General features: G+C 46.0%; 1 long non-coding RNA gene across 2 annotated transcripts; it reads right to left on the minus strand.

The window, feature by feature from the left end:
* Positions 1 to 1,842: 1,842 nt before the first annotated feature.
* Positions 1,843 to 17,804, minus strand: LOC121068000. 2 transcript variants are annotated; one of them, XR_005818554.1, is made up of 6 exons: positions 16,996 to 17,804; positions 16,095 to 16,222; positions 10,032 to 10,225; positions 3,985 to 4,100; positions 3,505 to 3,685; positions 1,843 to 2,209 (listed from the first exon to the last, which is right to left on the minus strand). It is a non-coding gene; the product is annotated as an uncharacterized LOC121068000 (long non-coding RNA). The 2 variants fall into 2 exon arrangements; XR_005818553.1 differs by lacking the exon at positions 10,032 to 10,225 and having other exon boundaries at positions 3,505 to 3,650; positions 16,996 to 17,801.
* Positions 17,805 to 17,913: the final 109 nt, after the last annotated feature.

Consider the following 17,913-nt stretch of genomic DNA (forward strand, 5'->3'; position numbering starts at 1 on the left):
GCAAGCCAAAGGACTAGTGGTGCAACAATGCTGAATGTCCAAATAGGACCTTCTGAAGACAAGTATCTCTATATCAGGAATCAGCCTATTTCACGTACCAGCACCAAAACCCAGTGCAATTTCCATGATTTGCCTTAAAACCCTGTGTGGGCCACAGCACTGTCATCTGGATTCAAAAGTCCCATTGCAAGAAAGTGCTGCAGTCCTTCATATACCATAAACAAAACAAAAACAAACAACAACAACAACAAAAATCCACCAACATCCCCAAAACACTGAAGGCAAGGGCCTTGAGTTATCCAATGCAAAGTTTGGCCTGTACAACATTTGTTGCATTTTCAATAAGTTACTGAACTTCATAAGAAGCCAAGCGTTCCTTAAAATGAGGGAGAGTGGCAGAGCAGAGAGAACTGACCACAGCTCCATCCACACAGCCAGGGACCGAGGACACTTCATGTCCTATGGGCACGTTCACATGTTAGTTACCGCTTCCCAGACAAACTGTGATAAGACTCTTTAAGCTCGTTTTTGATTTGGCCTTGGAAGAGACTAGGAGCACTCACACAGCCTTACATTAAATATTGCCTGGAAATGGAAAATAAAAGCAGAAAAGCAGGAGGAAGGCCACTTACTCAACTGCCTATTAACAGCCTCTATGTGTGAGTGCTCCCAGTCTCCTTCCTGGCAATGTCACGCAGAGCTGAAACCACCTGTAGGTTATTAAATTTTCTTCCCAAAGACAGCTGGAGAACTTGCATGGGCAGTTACAATGGAGACCTACCATCTGATCTTACTCATTTGCAAACTGTAGTCACTAAGCATAACATTAGAAAGAGATTAATAATATACAGACTGGATCTGCAAAGCCTGAACAATAATTATAGGCAACATAAACCCATCTTGGCTGTAGTCAAGCTAAAGGAAATATGACAGAAAGACACTGCAGGTGAAAAAGGATTAAAAAGTGAAACGTAAATCAGGACTTTCCATGGGAATGGTCAAGAAAGCTAACCTGATCACAAACAGAACAGTCAATTTGCTTACCTTACATAGATACTCCTAATATTTGGTTATGCTAACCTAAAAGCTACATACAGATTTAGTAAATTTTGTAAAAATTTTTATAAAAAGGTCAGAAGAACGCTATCTTCGAGAATAGACATTTAGTCCATGCTCATGCAGAGGCTGCCATCTCCATACACCCTGCTATCTTTGCTTTCTGGCTTTTGCAGCTTTAATCTCTAAGTTAAGTAAGCTTTCCCTTGAAGACTGGCCATCTATCAGCGATTTGATTTCCCAGTATAATCTGAGGGTTATCTTTGTTTCCTCTCTCATTTATTTATCATTATTATCATTTCATATTGCTGTCATGTATGACTCCTCTACCTCCGATCTTCATGGCACTGTTTTTTATTTTTAATTCTCCTCTATTACATCTGGGCCCAATACTAACCAGAAAACGGTGTAAGAGTCAATCTATTACTAATGGACCCTCAGCTGACTTGACTAAAACACAGTGTGGAAGGCTTGACACACAAAATACAGTTGCTTACTCCACGTGTTAGCAGACATACTAGGAATGAGCTTAGGAAGACAAGCTCAATTGCCTAATGTGTGGGCACACCTTAAATGTCAACATTATTAGCCATCACACTGTGACTGAAGTGATAAACACACAAACCTAATGTATTCAAGCCCATCGAACCCAGACTGTGTCCCTCTTCTCCTCCTCCAGCATAAGCCACAACTGTTGCTCAATGAGTTGCCAAGGTTTCTGTGTTATCACTAGTAACTCGAAAACATGATTGTGCCCAAATAGTACAGAAACTTTAAGGCCATGGGGGAAATGCACAAAGCAGCTTTATTAATACACTAGTGCTTTATTAGCGATCATTACAGCCTCTGTTTTTCCATGTTATTAACACAATGCCTTTTAAAAAATAAATAAATAGTCAATTTCATGTCACTTGGCGTTCGCAGCTCTCCTTCTTTCCTATAGAGAAGCACCTGACTGTGATATGTTCAAAGACCATGGCAAGCTGGTGATGAAGCCGTAAAATGCAGCCCTCTGACAACACTGTGCGGTCAGGTGAAGGCAGACACAGATCCTCTTGTACATTAGTAATAAGGGTAGTAGATACACATTCCTTCGCTGACCAGGAATAGGGAAGCTGCTTCATTTATTCTTTTTTTAATAACAGAAGAATAGCTAAGGAAAACAAACACAAAAAATACAACACAAGGTCAGGGCAATGCAGGCAGATTCATATAGATCTTCACTCTACCACAAATCAGAAAAACTGCTAACTTTTTACTTTGCTTCATCTGAAAGATTAGCCACGTGTTTTCAATTTCACTTCATTTTGATCCTCCCACCTTTATGATTTTCCTTTAGTTTTAGAAGGTAATCTAAATCAAGAGTCTTCCTTCTGTGTCAGCGAGGGTCTCTCTTGCCCAGGCAATGCCACTAAAAGTCGAGGGAGCACCTGAGGCCGCTCAGGCTCCTTGCGCAGTCCAGGGGATGTCTCCCTGGAAGATCTTTTCCACAGTTGCTCCCTCTCCATTGATGAGGGCAGGGAAACAGCAAGAAGCAGGCGTGGACTCAGCCAACTGTACAACCTGACTGCATCTAACAGCAGCTGCTGCCTTGAGTCAATGCTCACTTGTGGACTGGAGCATCGCTGTCTCAGGGCTGGGGCCAGGACAGGAGGAACAGATTAACGAACATCTTGTGCTCGCAGCCAGATGGAAACAGGGCTACAGCATCATCATGGCAGGAATTATCCTACAGCTTCATGGAGCCATAACTGGAGTCCCAAGATCCAAGAGATGGTTTTCCAGGAAAATGGTTATTTAATCAAAGTCCCGCTCTCAAAAGTCACTCATGCACTCAGGAGACTTCGCTGTTTTTCACTGAAGCTTCAATTTCTGACACTCTAGGCATTTTTATAGCATTACCATACATGCTACATGAGCAACATAGCTGAAATATCTAAATGCCCACAAATAATTAAAAAGTCATCCGTATTTTTAAAATGTTCGGATAAATTTATTTCTAGGGCAAGTCCATAATTCATCCAAAGTAACGCTTTCCAACCAAAGCAACTATGTCAAGTACTTGAAATCTCAGCACTGTCCCTACGGCTCTGCCTCATGACGTTGGTCAGGATAGCTTTTTTCCCCTAGAATATAGATAGTGACCTCACTTCTTGCTAGCGGCAGCTCCAGACCGAGCTGTGCTATGCAGTACTGCACATGTCCTCTCCTGCATGGAAACACCAAATCAGCAAAATACTTAAGAGTAAGCCTTTTATTTTACTTCAAACAAGGCTCATAAATGTGTACCTCGGCACACGCTAACGTACCTTTCTGAAACAAATGGGAACAGAAGAGCTCCTCAACAACCTTTATGAGCCAGTAGATGGGAAGGCAAGTCAGCAACAACCTGAGGAAGATACTTTTTTTCCCAGGAGTGCTTACAATGCTATTTTACAGCATATGTACCTTGTCCATGCTCTCTTTCTTCCCAAGCATTCTGAGTTTTCCTTAGCTTTACATCTTTCCAGCATTCTGTTTGCAGCTCCACATACTTTGAAGTGGGTTGGTAAAGCTGTCTTCCCTTTCAGCATGTTGCATTTGATCCTCTGAAACTAAAAGTTAGACCCAATCTTTCCTTCCACAGCATCTGGAAGGCAAATCCTTGACTGTTGCAGGACAAAGTAATGAAAAAAATCAAAATCTAACACAAGAAACAATCAGTAACCATCGAGCTAATCAGCTTGGAAAGCATGGTTTCCCCCCCCCTTTAAAAAAAACTTAAAGAACCATTGTTACATTTCTGTGCCCCTCCCATCCCCCCCTCTCCCCCCCTTGGTGACAAACTTTGCTGAACAAAGTCAAAACTATCACTTTTTTTTCCTTTGTATTACAATATTGGCACAATAAATAAATAAATAAATCTGTACAATAGGTCCCTTCTCTTACCCATGCCCTCACAAATGCATAAGCCTCTCTTGTTAAACTTCTTAACTCCAAGTAGGCAGATCTTCCAGAGTGGGATACAGAGATACGGTGGGCTTGATTATTTCATGGATCAGAAGCTAAGTGGAAAGAAAAGAATTACCAGAACACAGAAGATGGAGAGGAGGAAGTACAGGAGAAACAGAAGCCTCTAATAGCACTCACAAGGGAAGAACTGCTTTGCTTTTCCACCTGCATCACAGAAACGCGAAGAACAAGAGCATGCAGAGCTCAAATCCCAATTGCCCCATATGTGATAAAACCACTAATGGAGTAAAGACTGTAACTGAACCGATAATGACAGAGCACAGGGTTAGGGGCGGAATTCCAGTGCAGAATTCTGGGTTCAACTCTGATTTCCATTACATCAATCCAAACCTTGAAAAAAAGGGCAGAACTCAATCTTCTATGTCTGTTGATCCCAAATTAAGATTTAATAATAATCAATAGCTTTATACCAGACAAAGTTCAAGACAAATGTGAATATTAAGCACTCGCATAGATTATCTAGTATTAGTCAAAGACTAGTTCAGTATTAACTGCTCCCCCTAGTAATTACTAGGGAAGTATCCTTTGCATAGAAGTGATTCTCCATAGGGCTATCCTTATTAATAACTGAGACCCTCAAAATCCTGCAAACACTTCCTTATGCACATGATTAACATCTATGCACATGGCTGGTCACATTGAATTCAAAGAAATTAATCGTGTATTAAAAGTCACTCTTGGGCAGAGGTGTTTCTAGGAGTTCAACTTTGCCTCTGGAAGTGCTTTGCAACAGTTCCCTCTCTAGAGACCAGTTTTGCAAAGTGCAGAAGTCTCTCAACCATCACTCATATTTATGACAATGGAGACCATTCAGCACCCTCAAAAACTGGACCACAGGGAAGCTGGAGGAAGAAATGCATTTATTTATTTTCATACACAATCCAAAAACAGAAAGAGCAGCCCAATGAGAATTTAGAGTTTCTTCCTTCCCTGAATCCGTCAAATCCATCACACTCACAAATCTCTGCCAGAAAATGTCCAAAATACTGTATTCTTCTATACCCAGAAACTGCTGGATAATGATGAGCAGCATTACTGAATAATTTAAGCACAATGTCATGTCCTGAGAAGTGTCCATATTTTGTTTTTAAACCAACACCCTCCATTTTTGCATCTTCCATGCTAGCTTTCAACACATTCATAGAAAACAGGGATTCACAGAAAACAAGATTCTTCCCTTGATTTTTCTGTGCCACTATTTTGAGCAATGGGCTTATCACAGAAGGGAAGCCCTCTGCTTCAAATGCAATTGAAAAATATCTTTGCCATCGGCTGGCGCTGAAGCCAGAAAGAACTGGTCAAAAGGCAGGAGTCATCTGCTGAAATACAGTTGCCTACATCTATGCTAGATGTTTGGACTACTTTTGTATTCAGTTGGCAGAAACAGCACTTCTCAGATGTGATTCTGCTGACTAAACGTAGACTTTCACTTTGGGAAGAGATGAATAGCACCCTGGAAATGTTCTGCTTCCTGACAACAAAGGGAGGCCAGAGAGTTGCATTTCAACAGATGAATCCCCCCTTCTCAATGCTGGGTGTCACTAACAAGGTGCCACAAACACACTGAATGACCACACCTGGTTCCTCTGGGGAGGCCCTATCACTTTGCCAGAGTTTCTGCAGACTAGGTAGGTACAAGTAAACCAGTACAGTTGCCCTAGGCTCCATGCACAGTCATTGGGAAGAAAGGGGCACCTCTGAGAGACAATTCAGCCCATGTAAAATCTGAGCTCTCCCTGGTAATGCCACTGTGTCTCTACAGACTCCAGGTACGAGCCTTAGAGGCTCACCTCTAAATACAGAGGCACAGTGAAGTGCCGTGGGTTAGACACATGGTTTCAGGCTCTCGCTGTTGAGAAGCTGGGAGATGCTGAACGCTCTCATCCCTTACCTCCTCTCCACAACAGCGAGGCTTGAAACATGTGGCATCCATAGCGTCAGACCTTACTATACCAGGCGAGGTTACGGTATGGATTACAGAGCCCTTCATAGAATGCTTTGAAGAAGAGTAAAAACAAAACCACACCAGAGAAGTTCAAAAAAATCCATATCGTGGCCTACATAGAGTCTGTCCACCCACAGCTTTGCCAACGGAGGATAAACAAGAGCTGAATGAAACTCCACAAGCACACGCTTCAGTTGGCCACAAACCCAACGGAGTCTGGAGCAGCTAAGAATGAGTATGCGCCCTCTCACGATTTAAAAACAGAAATGCAGACCCTCAAAAAAGCAGCAATGGGCTTGTTAGCGACGTGTGCCCTCGCTTTACCAGGCGACAGGGAGACTTAAGATGGCAGACCGGGGCCCAGGCCCTCCCGCCCTCAACGCTTCTGCCACTGGGAGAAGTCACCTCGTTAGCCGAGGACAGCAGAGCTCCTGAGTTCGAGTTCTGCAGGAACACAGCATTTGGCAGCCTCCAGAAATCTGAGCTCTCTATTTTTCTTCCCTTCGTTTACTAATGCCCATTTCCCCTTCCCCGCCTCCCTGCTCCCAGCGCACACACGTTTTAATGCTAAAGCCCGGCGGTTACATGGCTTTTCCATACTTCTGGGCAAACGCTGCACACGCTCACTCCAAACTAGCAAGCATACCTCTCTACAGGGGTAGTAAGCCTACTGCAGGAACACGGTGCTTTGCACTGAAAGCCTTCAGATTAATCCAAAAAATCACCTGTGCATCTCACGCCTGCAGAAAGCCTCACACCCACCAGCTCACACAGAAATACGCTCACCACAGCATTGTGATACATGGCACACTCCTAATGGTTTCTACAGCTACGTACCCACAGACAATGTAATTAACAAGCCACATTCCTTCCTGTGAAATGCAAGGCAGAAAATAAACAGAAGAAAAGTTCATAAAAATAAAATCTGAGCTCAGAAATACAACTAAATTTTAATTTCAATTTCATCATTTACTGTGCCAAAGACTACACAAGCCCAGATTTCCTAGGTACAGCATAGGTTTTCAACCAGTTTGATTTACAAAATATCTTGTGTCCACTTAGAAGGAAAATGATACCTTATTTTCTCTCTTTGTATACACATCAATGCTTAATTAAAATATTTCTTCAGTTTCCATTTCATTTGCTGTATGCACATTGAAATCAAGAAAAAAAAAAAATCCAATTTTAAAGTTATATTTTGTTTTCTGTTTCTTGTTACATAACCAGAAGTGTCATAGGAAATACTATTGTGGAGTTAGGAAAAAAAAAAAAAAAAAGAAAAAGAAAAGAGAAAGAAAAGGGAAAACAAAAAAGGAAAACCAGACACACACCACTGCATCACAATAATTTGTAAGGTGTTCCTACACCCACTAATGGCATACATTTAAATTAAAATTACATGTGATCTATAGCCAAGTTTCAGATCTCTGCTGAATGCCCTTCCTGTGTTTAACCTCATCTATTGCTGACAAAGAGGTAAGATTTTCCAGGTTAGTAACAGCAAAATTCCACATATTGCAAAAAAAACATTGAATGCTGTCATGCAAATAAAGTAATTCGCGGTGTCTGAAAACGTCCCTCAAATGTCAAGATTGGTCTTAAGCAGACAAACGATAAGAAAATCTGGACATGAATCTTATTTTCTTGTGGGAGAGCCAAGCAATTTAAAACCAACAACCATATAAACCCTAAGCCATATCTTTTGAAAGAGATGGTGAATCACTAGGAGTGCTCCTTCCTAATGAAACCAGAAGAGCACACCAGTCACTGTAGTGGAGACATTTCATTGCAAAAAGCAAAAACATCCATGGTGGTGAGTGAATTTCATGATCTGGGCGACTCGCGACACGACGAGCCTCCACATCCTTCACAAAAAGGGCCCCAGACTCCATGTTGGAGAACACACTCCTTCCATCCCTGCCGGCTCTCTGCCCAGGCTTACACCTGCCCGGACAGAAGCTGCGTATTTCCGAATCTGAGCAGACAAAGAGACAGGCTCGCGGGGCCACCTGAACCCACTGCACCCCCACCGCCTCTCATCGTGGTCTCCAGAGCCATTTGCAACAGCCTGAAACACTGCTCTGAATCCAACTGGTATTTTTGTCTCTTCCCTGCAGTACAGCTCCAGCCCCAGAGCACTGTAGCTGAGCTTGGTTCATCTGGGCCCACTTAGTCGAAACAAACACAAGGAAGGGAACCCACTGGGCTGTCTGAGCAGCGAGAAATTCGGCTGCAGAACGCCCTCCCTCACACTTGTGTGCATAGCTGATTTTACACCACCCAGCCTCTACATCGATATTATCTTGTCAAAAAAGTGCAGAGCAGCTTTCACCACAAATACTTGGAGCTTGAAAATTACAGCAAAGTAACAAGGCTGGGGAAAAACCAACTTTAGCTGGATGCAAAGTGCGCTGCAAGTGCAGCATTGGAAGCCCCGACATGACGCAACCGAAATCACACCAGGGATGGGGACTCGCCGAAGGAAGCAGGACCCACGCGAAACCACAAAGTCTATACCAGGTGCCTCCAGATCACCGGCTGCCCAAGCCGAGAACAGCCTGCGAGCAGATTTACACAAGCTACAAATCAATGAGGCAGCATGGCTATACCACCGCCAGTGACGAGCAGCAGCAGGAAAGGCAGCCGGACCTCCCGCCGGACCCGCAGCCCCCCTCGGCTCCCCACCCTCGCCCCCTTCCCTCTCCCCATACCCTTGCCCCTCTTAACCCTTCCCCTGGCAGAAGTTCGCCGTCGGCGCGGGGGGACCAGCCCTGCTGTGTGGAGCCCGTCGTGGGAGCAGGCTGGCCTACGCGCCCAAGTCACCCCGCCGTCGGTGGGCTGCGGGAGGCCAGCTGGGCCGACGCGCTCCTGCGGTGGGCTGCCGGCTGCCCACCGCCCGGCCACCTGCAGGCCTCCGCCGCCCTACCTTGCTCCTCGCCGGCCCCAAAGCGGGCTCTGGGGTCCTCGGGGGGGAGCCGGGCTCCGCCACCCTCCAGGGCTTTGCGTTTCTTCGACATCTGGTCGGTGTTTGGGAGTTGAGTTTCTCCTCTCTCTCTCTCCGGGGAGATGAGTGTGTGTGGAGAGAGAGGGAGAGTGTGAGAGAGAGAAACGGGGAGGGAGAGAGAGAGAGATTGAAAGAAATCGCTGCTTAAAGAGAGGGGAAGAGACTTTGGAGTGGCTGGAGAGCAAGTAGGAGGCAGGGACTAAGTGGAGAAATCCTACAAATCACAATCCCATCAATTCAGCCCCACGTCTAAAGGGGCTGTTTAGGTCCCCCCCTTCCTTGCTCATTCATCTGAGCGTATGTGAGTGAAAATTGGAGAGGCAACAGTCCTCTGTTGTTTTTCCAAATGTTAGCGGGTGGTGCTTTTTATATATATATATAAATATATATATATATATATATATAGGGGGGGAGGGAGGAAGGAGGGAGCCAATTGATATTATTTTCCCCTGTTGGGATTCCTCCTGGTTAAAAAAAGACAAGGGGAAAGAAGGAAAAAAAAAAAAAAGGTAAAAACTGAATGGATTGGGGGGGGGCGGGGGGGAAGCGGGGAGGATGAGAGGATTAAAAAGCAAACCGGGAGCAGAGGAGGAGGGATGACAAGAGCCTGCAGGTGCAGGGAGGCTAAATTCCCTGCAGGGGTCATGTGCTGCGGGAGCCGGGGATCCTGGGCTCCCCGGGGCCGGCGGCGGAGGGCCGGGGCCGGGGGGCGGCGGGGGCGGCTCGGCGGGGGCTGCGGCTGCGGCACCTGCGGGGGGCTCGGCGCTGCGTGGGGGCTCGCACCCGGCCAGCTCGGCTGCCAAGCCAGCACCCCCGCAGGAGGTCGGTCGGTCCCTCGGTCTGTCTGTCTGTCTTCCTCGGTAACCCTTTCGGTGCTGGGCGCGAGATGCCGTCCCCTGGGGGTCCCGAGCACCCCCCCTCCCCGCCACCTGCCCCCTCTCCTGGCGCACTTGGAGGCTCGCTAGCGGGTATTTTTCGCGGTGGGGGGGCGGGAAGGGGGAGGACACAACTTACCCTCCAAACTATGCACAAGCTCGTCTCTGCTTTCCCCTTCAGATCAACTTTAAAGAGCAGACTGCCGGTCCGGGAGGCAAAGAGGCAGGGGAGGAGAGGGGAAATGGCTTAGGAACAGCGGCTGCCAAGCGGGTGAAGTTCAGGGCACAATCCCGGCTCGTCCACGCTCCGGCAGCCCAGCATCTTCCCGGGGTCTGGAGAACAAGGTGTTCAACAAGTCTTCCTTGTTACCCGAAATTGATTGATGATGGCTTTCCCGCCCGGCTGTATTTAACAGAGCGATGCGGAGAGCTACTCTGATGAGCAGGATGTTTTAGAGGAGCTCGCTCTGCAGCAGCAGCTTTAATTTCTCTCTCTGTCTCTCCATATACATACATACAAACACACGTACACACGCACACCTGTGTGCATGTGTATGCATAGATAAATAAAAATATAGCACTGTATCAGTACGGTGGTGGGTCCATAGGATCTTAGAAAAGCCTGCCTGTCGGCTGCGTGGAAGTTAAAGAGTTTTTCTTAAGCAAAAGGGGCTGATGCTTGGACACATCTCACGTCCAACAGGAGGCAATGACGTCTGTAGCTTCATTGCTATAACAGCACCAAGGCTGCAATTGCCATTCACTGAAATGATAAGGGGCGCTCAGACGTAAGCAGTCTGGACCTCTAGCAAGAGACTGAAGCGAAGATGATTTTTCCCCTCCCAAAACAAATAATAATGCTAAAAAGCACCTAAGGAAAGAGACGGGGGAGCGGGGAAAGGAATCTAGGTCTTGCAGTCACACGCTTCTGCAACATGATCCTCCAGCTCCAGAAACATTTATTTTTTGCAGCTGACTAGACTTTGAGAAATTTCAATGTATTATGATTGCTCGGGCGGGGGGGGGGGTAGGGAGGGAGGGATTTTTTTTTTCCTCCCCTTAATTATTTCTGTCTGTCTTCAAGCAGGCATTGATGAAAGCCGGGTAAAAGTGCCCTCCCCCCTCCCCCCCCCCCCCCACCCCATCTTTCCAAATATATTTAGGATCGGGTGCATGCTGAAGTGTTTCTGATCTTCTTAAGTAGCAATTTTTTGCTGTGCAGGCTGCAGCGATTTTTATTTTTTTTTCCAGCGCTGGAAGGTGCTTACAAAGGCAAAAATAAAAATAATTATAATAATAAAATAAAGCCAACCGAAAGTCGATGCGAACCAGCCGGCTCCCTTCCACCTGGGGTCACGCTCGCACCGCCACGGCTTTGACCGCATGCGGGGGCGGCCGATCCGGGAGGGGGGGGGTCCCGGGGGAGCTCCCCCCGGCGTCGTGCTGGGGGCGGCCGTGGAGCCCCCCCCTCGGCCCCCAGCTCCCCCGGGGGCGGGCAGCGCCCCTGCCGGCCGCCCCGGCCCACGCGTGTCCGCGCCGCCCCCGCGCTGCGGAGCGGAGCCGCCCCTGCTCCGCGCCTCGGCTGCAGCCGCGGGTGCCCGGCGCCTGCTGCGGAAGGTCCTGAGGTGGCCCCGCGGGCCGGGGGGGTGCCCCCCAGCTCTTCGCCCCCAGCTGCTCCCGCTGCAGTACGCAGCCCTGGGGCACGGCTCGTTTGTCCTTCCAGCGCTGACAAGCAGCCGGTGGCTACTTGCCCAAACCATTAAGCCGGCTCTGCGCTGGAACAGTTTGACACGCTGGTGATGTAAGTGGGATCACTACAAGCCTGAGTCAGGTTCGCTGTCTGCTGGGAACACTGACAAGGTGCCGAGTCCTTTCTCCTCTCAAAGTTTATCTTGGTGAGAAGGGAAAACAGCAAGCAGCGCCAAGCAGCAGAGGACGCGTAAAGACTCTCTTGCTAGCATGGATGTTAAATTCGGCATTCGTGATGGCCTTTGATATATCTGTTATCTCCCACATAAAGCTGTGGTAAGATTTGGCTGCAAAGCAAAGGAGGAGGTTTTCAAATCGGCAGCAGGAGATGCCTGCTTTCTTACGCTGTCTGATTTAGTAAAATGCCTATTTTTGTGAATGATTTGCGGAGTTTTTCAGGACCTAGTAGCACATCCCTTTCCTTCAGAGAGATGCCCTAAAAATTTACAGGGAACTGAATTGAACATATTTGTAAAGTTTTAGAGACAATCCTATGCCACTCTATATTTCCTCTTAAGTACTAAATTTGTACTTAATTTATTTTTATTTTCACCCACCAGCACACAGAAAGCGATACTCTACCACAATACAAAACATTGCATTATCCCACTACTGTGCTTTAGGAAGTTCCCATCAAGATATGCCTTTACACAAGTATTTCCAGCAAGTTACTATCGTGCTCGTAGATCATGCTCTTATTAGGGAATCATGGAAATCAGGGGTGGAAATACAGCACACAGATCATTGCCTGGGGGTGAACAGGGTAATTCCATCCACAATAGTCTCTGAGGCTGTACCAAGTCAAGCTTTAAGTCTAACTCCCTTTGAGATATTATTCCATCCTATTAGATCTTGCCAAAGGAAAGCTTTCCATCATTATCCCCGAGCGCTCTTTTTCTTTAATTTCTTCCCACTACGTACAACAAGATTTCGGCCGTTTAAAGGAACCGTCTTCTCCATCAGTTAAACTCTGACGTGTACAACAGGAGCGAAGGAAGAAGACAGCAAGGCAGTGCCAGTTTCCATGTTCCGTACCAACAATGGCTTTCTTTACTCACAGTCTGGCACGGACCCTGCACTTCAAAACTCGCTGGGACATTCCAGAGGGAGGATGAAAGGCAGAAGATGGCGTGCTGCTCATTGGCTGCATGTGGTCATACCTCTCACACCCACCTCCGGATGAAGGCTGCCTCCCTTCTCTGCCTGGCACTATGAGTAGCTACCCCTCAGGCCTCAAGGAAAAAGGTATAATACGGTGCCTGAGAGCTCTGCTATTAGTTCATTTTTCATGCTCTGAGAAGTAATTAATTTCTATGGTCTCCCATTTAAATTTCAATGACTTTGGTAACTTCTCTCGGGTAGGACTACATGCACTATTTTCTTTTGGTGGACTGGGTAAAGAACCGCTTAATGTCACCAAACTTAAGCAAGTGGCATTCGGTGTATCAAGTCCAAAGTCTTTTCATTAGAAGAGAGTAAGGTCCTGATCTAAACCTTGCGAAGGTGAGTAGGAACCCTTGTGTCGCAGTCATCAAGCTCTAAAGACGCCCACACTTTGGGCTTCTAGAGCTAGGCCTTGCAACCTGGAGTTGAGGCCCTGCTAAACACAGTCACGCTCAGAGATACACCTGAAGCGCTTTCGGGCTTTGGACTGGGTATTTGCCTCACATGAGTCAATAACTGAAATCATCAGGCAAAAGACCTTCAATAAATATAGCTCAGTTTGCAAACGTTACTTTTTGCTTTATTTTTTAAAGTACTACCAGCCTCGCATGTCAATCATTTTCACAAAGGATCATTCATGGTGTTCTTCAGTGACTAGCCTGTCTAAATGCAACATATTTTAAAAGAACATAAAATTTAAAGTTCAGAGGAGATAAAAATAGCATTGGTTAAGGCAAATTTGGCTCTGTACAATACACACTACACAGAACCCAACACCAAAGACATAAGACCCAGAGAGATCTTACACTGCAAGTCTGCTTTCTCTTACTTTCTTCTCACATGGCTAAATCAGTTCAGAAATATTTGACCCAGCAATACTTACCAATACTTAACAAGCAGCACAGTGAAAGAATCAATTCTCTTTCATGCCGTGCTATACTATCACTTTTCCTGAGCAGTTTCCAATTTTTACTTCTTATGTCTTCAGGAGGTGACTTATAAAACAGTGTTCCAGATATTGCAAACATCTGTATCATTAAAGCCCTCTCCCAACTCAAAGCAGTTATTTTGGTAAAGTGTCCCTGAACTGTGAATACACTCCTGCACATCTTGACAGAATACTTAGCATTTATATAGCATTTGGTTTTGTCTTCAAAGTGATTTACTAGCATGAGCTAATGTATCCTTACAACACCCAGAACAGTTGGTAAATTTTATCATCCTCATTTTATAAATTCGGAAACAGGAGCAGAGAGGTGAAGAGTCTGTTCTATCATCTTTACTCACACTAATTACTGCTGTAATCCGTGGCTAGTTCCACTGCTTTGAGTAGAAATCCTTGCACAATAAGATACTACTTGATATGGCTGAAAACCATGGTGTCTTCCACTGAGGGATCTGAGCAAGGCCTAGCAGAGAGTTTTGTGCAGGTTTAGAACTGAAACGTCTCTCGCGTTCTTTTGCTTCACCCACTTTCCCAATTTAAAAAACAAAACCCAGAACATGCCTCCATATCTGTCATTTTTTCACCCCACAAGCTAATTTGCAGAGGTCATAATGATCAAGTAGCCCCACTGCACTGACATTACATACAATACGAGTTGACACACAGCACAAAGAGAACTCAGAGGACTGACGCAGTTCCCAATTTCTTGTGCTATGAAAATGACCACCTTTTTGATCTCCTAATTCAACAATTCAAACGAGGGGGGTGAAGGCACATTTAAGTTTCATAGAAAATTAAGCACTACCGGGAAAGTGGTAAAAAGTCAGTTAAAAAAAAGGCAAGCGCCTCTGTTTTTAAATACTGTTCTTCATGCATGAAATTCATACTCTAATTTCATAACATTCATTTGAATTTGCATAGAATACATGAAAATCAGTACATTAATCTAAAGATGCTGAATTTGCTCCATTAAATTGGAGAGAACTGGGTGTTATCACCTTGAAGAACAAAGTTATTTTGTCCACTTTTCTGTCTCCCGCAAACACCTCCTATTTGTTCAACATATATGGCCACCAAGTCTTGATCCATGTCCCCTCATAAACTTTAGCTATTCTATCAAGAGATACTACTTGTGTAGTAGCATTTTTAATTGTAAAAATATGGTGGCTGATTTTACACAGTTTGAGCCTTAACCAATTTTTAGAACTGTGAATTTGTTGATTGGATTTTCACACACCTCTCTGCTGGGAAGGATGGAAGTGTTCAGGGCAGCAGCTACTGCTCAAGATCGAGGAGGAAGCATACAAAATCTCCCCCCATCCCCTAGTGGCAGCAACTCTGATTCTCCAGCACTTTCCCCCCATTCCCTGTCCCTGTTCCAGCTCTTTCCCCTCCTCCTCTGTTCCTATGGCAGGAATTTCACAACTCCTCTGCTGCTGGGAGGTAAAATACACTATCACTTACACAGCTGAGAAAGCAGGAACCTCCCTTACCAATGTCCATGGCATCATTGTGAAATGAACCAGTAACTATGATACGTTTTGTAAAAGGCAGCAGGTCATCCTGCTTGCAAGTTTTTAGGTACTTAAACACTAGCCCAGCGTTAGAAGGTCAGTACTGAGAATTTCCATGATGGGGGTATGTGAAATACTATATGCTTTAAAAATAATCTGTGGTACATTGGGTAACCAAAAGGGTTGTAATAGGAGAAAAGAGCCTGCAAAGGTCTCTTGTCCTCAAACGCTGCCACTCTGGGCTTTGTCCCTGGCATTTTCCATGACACTTTCTCCCAGTGATCCAAGACCCATTTGTTTAGCTACATATTTACTTCTACAGCCCTCTTCATTATAGCCTCCTTTCCAGACCACAGTCTATATTGTACCGCAAGACATGACAGCCCACCCTAGGCCCCTGGGGGATGCAGGCAGCCCGTGGCAGCAAGGAGCTGTCCCGCAGGGATTGCCACCAGCGCTGCGCTCTGCTTCCCGCTACCCTGTGGTGGCACCGGCTGGCCGGGGCCTGCTGGGCTTTTCAGGGAGCACTCCTCACCTCAGAAGCTGTTGCCCAGGAGGTGTCAGGGTGGTTTATAAACCTGAGCTGTCTCCCCACTTCCTCTGGCCTACATGTTTTGCAGCACAGGGCCTGCCTCGGTATTTCCCGAGTTCAAATATTGCGAGCAGTGAGTTTAGCTGGGGTAAAACCTCTCAAATTCAAATGAAAATCAGGTTCTCCGTGGCTTTCAGTCAAAAACCTTCATTTGAGATTGTAAAAAAAAGTTGTGGTTGGGAGATATTTCAGTCAATATGAGTAATTCCAATACCAAAAGCACACCATTTCACTTACTTTTCATTCAGCTTTCATCCTGTTCTCTATCTGCACCTCGTTAACCATCTCGGTGGCTCATAGGAATTATGCTTTTAAACCACTGCCACAGTGTCCAACCTACAGGATTTTTGTTTCTTCACAATTTTCTGCAGAAAGAGAGAAAAAAAATCAATTCTAACTGCATGTTTCTGCAAGATATGCTCCAGTGTATATTTCCAATGTGTTTTAACCCTTTATTTAAGGAACCCAGAACAGAATTGAGTGCTGTCAGAAACAAGTACAATTCCTATTATGATTTCTTCTCCACAGCAGATCACCTACCCTTACTATTCTGTCTCTCGGAGACTTAATTTTTGGTATTTCTATCTGAATATATATGGCAACAAAGAAAAATTAAAAATAAACTGCACTCTTAAGTGTAGCATACAAAAATACACGGTAACATTAAAAGGAGTAGTTATAACAAAGTATTCTCATAGGGAGAAGAGTTTCCCCTTCAAGGCGTATTTTGATTCAAGAGCACTGTTTTCTTCTTTCACTTATGTAGCTGTAAGGCAGAAGCAACTGCACCCATAGCCGAATAGCATAAAACTACTGTGAGAGAAGGAAGAATCCAGCTCCTACTGATCAAGCCTAAGACCAGTGGCAGCTCTGCTCTCCCAAACTAACATACGGGAGAAGAGAGTAATTTTAGCTGAGCAACCTGGTCTCATCTCCTTCCCTTCCACCAGTGTCAGTCTACTGCTTTGACCAAAAAAGTCCCTGAATTGTACTGGTGGATGAGATAGGACAATCAGATAACATGGGATCCTGCGTGCTCCTAAAAATACCCTGCCTGCTGGAAAATAATAATAATAATAATAATAATAATAATAATAATAATAATAATAATAATAATACATGCTGTGTCATTTGTCACCTGGCACTAGCTGGGACACAGCCCCCAGCAGCCTTCTTCCAGTTCAGTACTGCAGCAGATTGTGCCGCCGTTGTTTGCCTCTGGTTCTTCAGTCAGGGCCTGTGTGCTACATTTTTGCTTTCCCTCAGAAATCATCTTGCTTGACAGAAGGCAAAAAACTCTTTCCTGTACTGTCCTTTTGATAAAAAGGTTGTACTGAATACGGTGCTGCAAGTTACTGGACTGATGACCCCAAAATGTGAGGTCCTTCCTAAGCACTCTCTGGGAAGAGCACACCAGTCACGCAGACAAGGTATTTCCAGTGTTGCTTAACAGCAGTTGGAGCACCAAAGGCAGGGAGGCACGGCAAAAACCTTACTGTTGCGACCTTTTATTGCTGTAAGGGAAGCCTTCAGGTCCTGAAGACAAACGATTACATGGCGGTCGCAGTGGAAAGCCTGTGAATGGGATTCGAGTTCACTGTAAAGGCTCAAGTAAGCTTCAGAGACAAGTAAACCCCAAGTGTTTTTATTATCAGCAATACCAGTGTTCAATTCTGCATCTTGGAAACACGGCACAGGGAAAAGCCTTGGGAATTCTGCGGGAAAGATGAATCTCTCCCCCAAAAGGCGGCAGTCCCCCAACTTCCTACGAGCCGCGAGAACCAAACCGGAGGGACAACATTGCCAGTGCCATGCACTATTGGCTTTCCGCCTCACAAACGTGCAGCCCCCACAAGCAGCGCCTACGCGGGCAGGGCCTGAAGGCGGAGGGTGGGGGGGGCTCCCCTCAGCGAACCCCGAGCCGCCGCGGCAACGACCGCCAACCCCGGGCGCGCGCGGCGGCGGTTGGGGGAGGCGGGAAAGGGAAAAGGGCGGGAGGGCCGGCGCGCGGGCACGGCGGCTGGAGAGGAGGGAGCGCCCCAACGGCCGCGCGCGC

The sequence above is a fragment of the Cygnus olor genome, chromosome 3 (assembly GCF_009769625.2).
Source record: "Cygnus olor isolate bCygOlo1 chromosome 3, bCygOlo1.pri.v2, whole genome shotgun sequence".
Taxonomy (NCBI): domain Eukaryota; kingdom Metazoa; phylum Chordata; class Aves; order Anseriformes; family Anatidae; genus Cygnus; species Cygnus olor.